The 10,000-nt window shown below is 45.5% G+C and overlaps 1 protein-coding gene across 2 annotated transcripts in view; it reads right to left on the bottom strand.

Moving 5' to 3' along the window:
* Window positions 1-10,000, bottom strand: part of NDST2 (N-deacetylase and N-sulfotransferase 2) — a 232,444-nt gene that overhangs the window by 179,022 nt on the left and 43,422 nt on the right. The gene's annotated exons all lie outside the window — the stretch shown is intronic.

The following is a 10,000-nucleotide window of genomic DNA, read 5'->3' as shown; positions in this document are numbered from 1 at the left end:
AAGGTACAAAAAGAAAATACACTGTTGTTTTGCATACAACTATGTACTGGGAACTAGCTGCCAATTAGTGGTTACACACGCAGCTAAATTAAATGATCTTTTGCAGGGGTTACAATAATAAAAGGACAACATTTCCTTCTCGCACTTTTATGCCGTTTTACCTCCAGGAATAAGGTTAAATACACACAACGTTGTGCTCCTGCGCCACTACAGATGAAGACACAACTGATTAGAAAACAGACATACATGTGTATGCTCCGATTAGTGGCTGTATGCTCCCCTGGAACATCAGAGGGGTGATGATCCAGGTTTGAAATTTTAACTGAAGGTAAATAGGTTAAAAAAAAATGAGACTATTTTACTTTAACACAAGAACATCCCTTTAAGGGGCAATAAAGTGAATAATAATTAGATCTGCGTATAACAATAAAAACTGTAAAGACTGACAAAAACAAACAATAGCAATGCTTGGTATACTTGCAGAAATGATTAAATATTACTAAAATAAGAGCCACACTGTTAATATGTATATAGGAGCCTATAACGCAGAGCTACAACAACTAATACATTTAATAGTGAAAACAGGGGCGAAATAATCTCATCGATTAGCTGGTCGGCGCACGGCACCAGCTGCTTCACTCGGCTTCAAAAAGGAGGCATTACATTTTTTCTCTATCCAATTAAATCGAAAACTAATCAGCTGATTAATCGGCTATGAAAATAATCGTTAGTTACAGCCCTAAACACAATATCATGTGCAGGCGTTTCGTAGTGAAAAAGCGGGTGCCGTGTGCTGACCAACTAATTGATAATGAAAATAGCTCTCAACTAATCTGGTTATCGATTAGTTGTTGCAGCTCTCTTATAAAAAGTATTATGTACAATTTACAAAATACCTTTTTTTTCAGTATAAAGTGTATTTTGTATTTGTCTAGAAAATAAAACTGGATACATTTAGGAGATGACAGTGTGATCGTTTCTGTGCTGAGCGGAGGGACTTTGCTTGGTGACAGAGAAGCATGTTCCTTCGTGTTTGGAAAGAAATTGGCCTATTTGCATATGATTATCTGTGCCTTGCTCTAGCTCACGCCGTAGCACTGCCAACGAGAGCAATACGAAGACAGGAAAGCTAACCCTCCAGCCTCCTCTTACACAGCAGTTAGCATCCAACGAGAACGTCAGGCTTGTGACAGATACTCTAAAGCAGAGACGTTTTCCACTTCACAAGAACAAGACAATATCTACAAGTAACATTTAAAGTCACCTGAGATTTCAATAATCACCGCCCCCCTAATTCTTAACAAATCAATTTACAGCACACTCATTGCTCATAACAGAAATAAAGCATTAGATTAAAAACATATTTATTTAATTAAAACATTTAACACTCATTTTGTTATAAATAGTGGGGGGTTTTAAATTAAGGGCAGTTCAGGAATGCACCTCCTGAAAAACCTGCTGGAATTCATGCTGCTCGTCTCCTTTGCAGAAACCAATGAAGTAAAGATGAAAATGTGTTTCTGATCTAACCAATCACTGTGTAGAATTATTGCAAGGCTCATGTAAATGGCACTATATAGAAGTATGATGTGAACAATCCAGCTTCTTTGAAATAAGTGGAATAAGCTACTTTCTAGATGTATTCTACAGTAAAAGCAGGCAAATTAAATCATGAAAGTATATCGCAGTTTTATTTTTCTCAATTAAAACATTTTTTTGGGCTTAAATATTGAGATTAACATTAATTTAAGGCATAACAAAGATTCTTCTTAGATTGCCTTGAAATAATTTAACTAGTTCTGATTTTTGCAGCCCATTGAAACAGACATTTTTAAATGTTTTGTTAAAAAAAATCATTGTTTTTTTTTTTGTTTTTTTTTACTACTTAGGGATGAGATACATACAAAGTAACGTACGTTTCACACACACTGGATCCTGCACAACAATTACATACTGATGTCAGAGACCACAGATTGGGAGTTAAAAAAATATATATAAAATCATGTAGAATATAATTATATAAAATTATTTGTCAACAAAGGATATCAAGAGAACAAAGCACATTGGATAATAGAAATTAACAGGAGAGTTGTTTAAAATTGCAACACTGACAAATTAATAACATGTAAGAAAATTCGGGGGGGGGGGGGGCTTTGTTCAGAGCCCAGGTAATTCCTTAACGTTTTCTCTGAGCAGAAACAGAAAATAACCTCTGGCATTATGCACATGATGTAGCATCAGATCAATGCCATTAGCAGCAGATTAAGTGCTTGCCCCAGAGAAATGCATTTCATGATAATACTATGCTTTTATAGGCTCTTGAGATGTCAAATGTGACTAACAGCACTGCGGACATTATATAGATGTGTTACACATTAAAATAATCCCTGATCCATGCACAGAGAGCGCATATCATATGTTAAATGCTCTCAGTGAGCCCCTCTGTAATAATGGTATATAGCATTGTAATATAGATACTGTGTATTCTAAATGGGAATCTACAGCTCCAAGGTGTAACAAAATGATATTAAAAAGAAAGAAAAAAAGTAGTTGGTTGTATATTGTTCAAATCTTCACTATTTATTTTCAGAAAAAGTTCTACTGAACTTGCTTGCAAAATTTAGATACAAACAAGCTTCTAATAACTTTTAAAATGTCATTTAAAAAAGTAATTCTCCATAAAATGGTTAATATGCACAAACAACTTTCATTCTTTATATTGCTTGCTTTTCCTGTCATTAAAATCGGAACATTCTACATGCTACACAGTGATTGGTTAATTGCAGTATATGTATGTTCCTGATTGATCATAGCAAGTGTGGGATAATATAAAGACCACTCACAGGACTTTTTTGAATTTTCAGATGCCAAACACTAATAAATATACTGAAACCCAAACAATTTAAAAAAAAAAAAAAGTTTCCAATTTACTTCTATTATCAAATTTGCTTTCTTCCCATAATATTCTGTGTTGAAGAGATACCTAGGTAGCATCTGGAGCTCTACATGGCTGTAAATAGTGCTGCCATATAGTGCTCTTGCAAATGGATAACATTCTTGTAAAACTGCTGCCATATAGTGCTCCAGAAATGATCCAGCTCCAAAGCATATGTCCCTGCTTTTCAACAAGAGATACCAAAAAGAATGAAGAAAAATTAATAGGAGTAAACTAGAAAGTTGTTTAAAATCATATGTTCTGAATCATTAAAGGAAAATGTTGGGTTTCCTATCTCTTTACTGCTTTGGAATGAACATTCACTAAATTATAGGGTTTATCTTTCTTCCCAGGAAACACTACGGCAGAGCATGCATATCACAGTACAGCAGGTATCCCAGGAAACACTACGGCAGAGCATGCATATCACAGTACAGCAGGTATCCCAGGGAACACTACAGCAGAGCATGCATATCACAGTACAGCAGGTATCCCAGGAAACACTACGGCAGAGCATGCATATCACAGTACAGCAGGTATCCCAGGAAACACTACGGCAGAGCATGCATATCACAGTACAGCAGGTATCCCAGGAAACACTACGGCAGAGCATGCATATCACAGTACAGCAGGTATCCCAGGAAACACTACGGCAGAGCATGCATATCACAGTACAGCAGGTATCCCAGGGAACACTACAGCAGAGCATGCATATCACAGTACAGCAGGTATCCCAGGAAACACTACAGCAGAGCATGCATATCACAGTACAGCAGGTATCCCAGGAAACACTACGGCAGAGCATGCATATCACAGTACAGCAGGTATCCCAGGGAACACTACAGCAGAGCATGCATATCACAGTACAGCAGGTATCCCAGGAAACACTACAGCAGAGCATGCATATCACAGTACAGCAGGTATCCCAGGAAACACTACGGCAGAGCATGCATATCACAGTACAGCAGGTATCCCAGGAAACACTACGGCAGAGCATGCATATCACAGTACAGCAGGTATCCCAGGGAACACTACAGCAGAGCATGCATATCACAGTACAGCAGGTATCCCAGGGAACACTACAGCAGAGCATGCATATCACAGTACAGCAGGTATCCCAGGGAACACTACGGCAGAGCATGCATATCACAGTACAGCAGGTATCCCAGGGAACACTACAGCAGAGCATGCATATCACAGTACAGCAGGTATCCCAGGGAACACTACGGCAGAGCATGCATATCACAGTACAGCAGGTATCCCAGGGAACACTAAGGCAGAGCATGCATATCACAGTACAGCAGGTATCAGGGAACACTACAGCAGAGCATGCATATCACAGTACAGCAGGTATCCCAGGAAACACTACAGCAGAGCATGCATATCACAGTACAGCAGGTATCCAAGGGAACACTACAGCAGAGCATGCATATCACAGTACAGCAGGTATCCCAGGGAACACTACGGCAGAGCATGCATATCACAGTACAGCAGGTATCCCAGGGAACACTACAGCAGAGCATGCATATCACAGTACAGCAGGTATCCCAGGAAACACTACAGCAGAGCATGCATATCACAGTACAGCAGGTATCCCAGGGAACACTACGGCAGAGCATGCATATCACAGTACAGCAGGTATCCCAGGGAACACTACGGCAGAGCATGCATATCACAGTACAGCAGGTATCCCAGGGAACACTACAGCAGAGCATGCATATCACAGTACAGCAGGTATCCCAGGGAACACTACAGCAGAGCATGCATATCACAGTACAGCAGGTATCCCAGGGAACACTACGGCAGAGCATGCATATCACAGTACAGCAGGTATCCCAGGGAACACTACGGCAGAGCATGCATATCACAGTACAGCAGGTATCCCAGGAAACACTACAGCAGAGCATGCATATCACAGTACAGCAGGTATCCCAGGAAACACTACGGCAGAGCATGCATATCACAGTACAGCAGGTATCCCAGGGAACACTACAGCAGAGCATGCATATCACAGTACAGCAGGTATCCCAGGGAACACTACAGCAGAGCATGCATATCACAGTACAGCAGGTATCCCAGGAAACACTACAGCAGAGCATGCATATCACAGTACAGCAGGTATCCCAGGGAACACTACGGCAGAGAATGCATATCACAGTACAGCAGGTATCCCAGGGAACACTACGGCAGAGCATGCATATCACAGTACAGCAGGTATCCCAGGGAACACTACGGCAGAGCATGCATATCACAGTACAGCAGGTATCCCAGGGAACACTACGGCAGAGCATGCATATCACAGTACAGCAGGTATCCCAAGAAACACTACAGCAGAGCATGCATATCACAGTACAGCAGGTATCCCAGGGAACACTACAGCAGAGCATGCATATCACAGTACAGCAGGTGTCCCAGGGAACACTACGGCAGAGCATGCATATCACAGTACAGCAGGTATCCCAGGGAACACTACAGCAGAGCATGCATATCACAGTACAGCAGGTATCCCAGGAAACACTACAGCAGAGCATGCATATCACAGTACAGCAGGTATCCCAGGGAACACTACGGCAGAGCATGCATATCACAGTACAGCAGGTATCCCAGGGAACACTACGGCAGAGCATGCATATCACAGTACAGCAGGTATCCCAGGGAACACTACAGCAGAGCATGCATATCACAGTACAGCAGGTATCCAAGGGAACACTACAGCAGAGCATGCATATCACAGTACAGCAGGTATCCCAGGAAACACTACGGCAGAGCATGCATATCACAGTACAGCAGGTATCCCAGGAAACACTACAGCAGAGCATGCATATCACAGTACAGCAGGTATCCCAGGAAACACTACAGCAGAGCATGCATATCACAGTACAGCAGGTATCCCAGGGAACACTACGGCAGAGCATGCATATCACAGTACAGCAGGTATCCCAGGGAACACTACGGCAGAGCATGCATATCACAGTACAGCAGGTATCCCAGGAAACACTACGGCAGAGCATGCATATCACAGTACAGCAGGTATCCCAGGGAACACTACAGCAGAGCATGCATATCACAGTACAGCAGGTATCCCAGGGAACACTACGGCAGAGTATGCATATCACAGCACAGCAGGTATCCCAGGGAACACTACGGCAGAGCATGCATATCACAGTACAGCAGGTATCCCAGGGAACACTACGGCAGAGCATGCATATCACAGTACAGCAGGTATCCCAGGGAACACTACGGCAGAGCATGCATATCACAGTACAGCAGGTATCCCAGGAAACACTACGGCAGAGCATGCATATCACAGTACAGCAGGTATCCCAGGGAACACTACAGCAGAGCATGCGTATCACAGTACAGCAGGTATCCCAGGAAACACTACAGCAGAGCATGCATATCACAGTACAGCAGGTATCCCAGGGAACACTACGGCAGAGCATGCATATCACAGTACAGCAGGTATCCCAGGGAACACTACAGCAGAGCATGCATATCACAGTACAGCAGGTATCCCAGGAAACACTACGGCAGAGCATGCATATCACAGTACAGCAGGTATCCCAGGGAACACTACAGCAGAGCATGCATATCACAGTACAGCAGGTATCCCAGGAAACACTACGGCAGAGCATGCATATCACAGTACAGCAGGTATCCCAGGGAACACTACAGCAGAGCATGCATATCACAGTACAGCAGGTATCCCAGGGAACACTACAGCAGAGCATGCATATCACAGTACAGCAGGTATCCCAGGGAACACTACAGCAGAGCATGCATATCACAGTACAGCAGGTATCCCAGGGAACACTACAGCAGAGCATGCATATCACAGTACAGCAGGTATCCCAGGAAACACTACAGCAGAGCATGCATATCACAGTACAGCAGGTATCCCAGGAAACACTACAGCAGAGCATGCATATCACAGTACAGCAGGTATCCCAGGAAACACTACAGCAGAGCATGCATATCACAGTACAGCAGGTATCCCAGGGAACACTACAGCAGAGCATGCATATCACAGTACAGCAGGTATCCCAGGGAACACTACAGCAGAGCATGCATATCACAGTGCAGCGGGTATCCCAGGGAACACTATGGCACATTGTACGTACGGCCCCACTGCAGGAATTCCAGGGAGCACTATGGCACAGTGTACGTACAGCAGCACTGCATGAATCCCAGGTAGCACTATGGCACAGTGTACGTACAGCAGCACTGCAGGAATCATAGGGAGCACTATGGCACAGTGTACGTACGGCCCCACTGCAGGAATTCCAGGGAGCACTATGGCACAGTGTACATACGGCACCACTGCAGGAATTCCAGGGAGCACTATGGCACAGTGTACGTACGGCCCCACTGCAGGAATCCCAGGTAGCACTATGGCACAGTGTACGTACGGCACCACTGCAGGAATCCCAGGGAGCACTATGGCACAGTGTAAGTACAGCAGCACTGCAGGAATCATAGGGAGCACTATGGCACAGTGTACGTACGGCACCACTGCAGGAATCCCAGGGAGCACTATGGCACAGTGTACGTACAGCACCACTGCAGGAATCCCAGGTAGCACTATGGCACAGTGTACGTACGGCACCACTGCAGGAATCCCAGGGAGCACTATGGCACAGTGTAAGTACAGCAGCACTGCAGGAATCATAGGGAGCACTATGGCACAGTGTACGTACGGCACCACTGCAGGAATCCCAGGGAGCACTATAGCACAGTGTACGTACAGCACCACTGCAGGAATCCCAGGTAGCACTATGGCACAGTGTACGTACAGCAGCACTGCAGGGATCATAGGGAGCACTGTGGCACATTGTACGTACAGCAGCACTGCATGAATTCCAGGGAGCACTATGGCACAGTGTACGTACAGCAGCACTGCAGGAATCCCAGGGAGCACTATGGCACAGTGTACGTACAGCACCACTGCAGGAATCCCAGGTAGCACTATGGCACAGTGTACGTACAGCAGCACTGCAGGAATCATAGGGAGCACTATGGCACATTGTACGTACAGCAGCACTGCATGAATTTCAGGGAGCACTATGGCACAGTGTACGTACAGCAGCACTGCAGGAATCCCAGGTAGCACTATGGCACATTGTACGTACAGCAGCACTGCAGGAATCCCAGGTAGCACTATGGCACATTGTACGTACAGCAGCACTGCAGGAATCCCAGGTAGCACAATGGCAGTGTGTACGTATAGCAGCACTGCAGGAATCATAGGGAGCACTATGGCACAGTGTACGTACAGCAGCACTGCAGGAATCATAGGGAGCACTATGGCACAGTGTACGTACGGCCCCACTGCAGGAATTCCAGGGAGCACTATGGCACAGTGTACGTACGGCACCACTGCAGGAATTCCAGGGAGCACTATGGCACAGTGTACGTACAGCACCACTGCAGGAATCCCAGGTAGCACTATGGCACAGTGTACGTACGGCACCACTGCAGGAATCCCAGGGAGCACTATGGCACAGTGTAAGTACAGCAGCACTGCAGGAATCATAGGGAGCACTATGGCACAGTGAACGTACGGCACCACTGCAGGAATCCCAGGGAGCACTATGGCACAGTGTACGTACAGCACCACTGCAGGAATCCCAGGTAGCACTATGGCACAGTGTACGTACAGCAGCACTGCAGGAATCATAGGGAGCACTGTGGCACATTGTACGTACAGCAGCACTGCATGAATTCCAGGGAGCACTATGGCACAGTGTACGTACAGCAGCACTGCAGGAATCCCAGGGAGCACTATGGCACAGTGTACGTACAGCACCACTGCAGGAATCCCAGGTAGCACTATGGCACAGTGTACGTACAGCAGCACTGCAGGAATCATAGGGAGCACTATGGCACATTGTACGTACAGCAGCACTGCATGAATTTCAGGGAGCACTATGGCACAGTGTACGTACAGCAGCACTGCAGGAATCCCAGGTAGCACTATGGCACATTGTACGTACAGCAGCACTGCAGGAATCCCAGGTAGCACAATGGCAGTGTGTACGTATAGCAGCACTGCAGGAATCATAGGGAGCACTATGGCACAGTGTACGTACAGCAGCACTGCAGGAATCCCAGGGAGCACTATGGCACAGTGTACGTACAGCAGCACTGCAGGAATCCCAGGGAGCACTATGGCACCTTGTACGTACAGCAGAACTGCAGGAATCCCAGGTAGCACTATAGCACAGTGTACGTACAGCAGCACTGCAGGAATCCCAGGTAGCTCTATGGCACAGTGTACGTACAGCAGCACTGCAGGAATCCCAGGGAGCACTATGGCACATTGTACGTACAGCAGCACTGCAGGAATCCCAGGGAGCACTATGGTACAGTGTACGTACAACAGCAGCACTGCAGGAATCCCAGGGAGCACTATGGCACATTATACATACAGCAGCACTGCAGGAATCCCAGGGAGCACTATGGCACAGAATATATACAGCAGCACTGCAGGAATCCCAGGGAGCACTATGGCACACTGTACGTACAGCAGCACTGCAGGAATCCCAGGGAGCACTATGGCACAGAATATATACAGCAGCACTGCATTAATACCAGGGAGCACTATAGTATATGTACAGCAGCACTGCAGGAATCCCAGGGAGCACTATAGTATATGTACAGCAGCACTGCATTAATACCAGGGAACACTATAGTATATGTAGAGCAGCACTGCATTAATACCAGGGAACACTATAGTATATGTACAGCAGCACTGCATTAATACCAGGGAACACTATAGAATATGTACAGCAGCACTGCAGGAATCCCAGGGAACACTATAGTATATATACAGCAGCACTGCATTACTACCAGGGAACACTATAGTATATGTACAGCAACACTGCATTAATACAAGGGAACATTATAGTATATGTACAGCAGCACTGCATTAATACCAGGGAACACTATAGTATATGTACAGCAGCACTGCATTAATACCAGGGAACACTATAGTATATGTACAGCAGCACTGCAGGAATCCCAGGGAGCACTATAGTATATGTACAGCAGCACTGCAGGAATCCC

Source organism: Bombina bombina, chromosome 9 (assembly GCF_027579735.1).
Source record: "Bombina bombina isolate aBomBom1 chromosome 9, aBomBom1.pri, whole genome shotgun sequence".
Classification (NCBI taxonomy): Eukaryota; Metazoa; Chordata; class Amphibia; order Anura; family Bombinatoridae; genus Bombina; species Bombina bombina.
The sequence above is the reverse complement of the archived record's forward strand: the minus strand, read 5'-3'. Positions and strand labels throughout refer to the sequence as shown.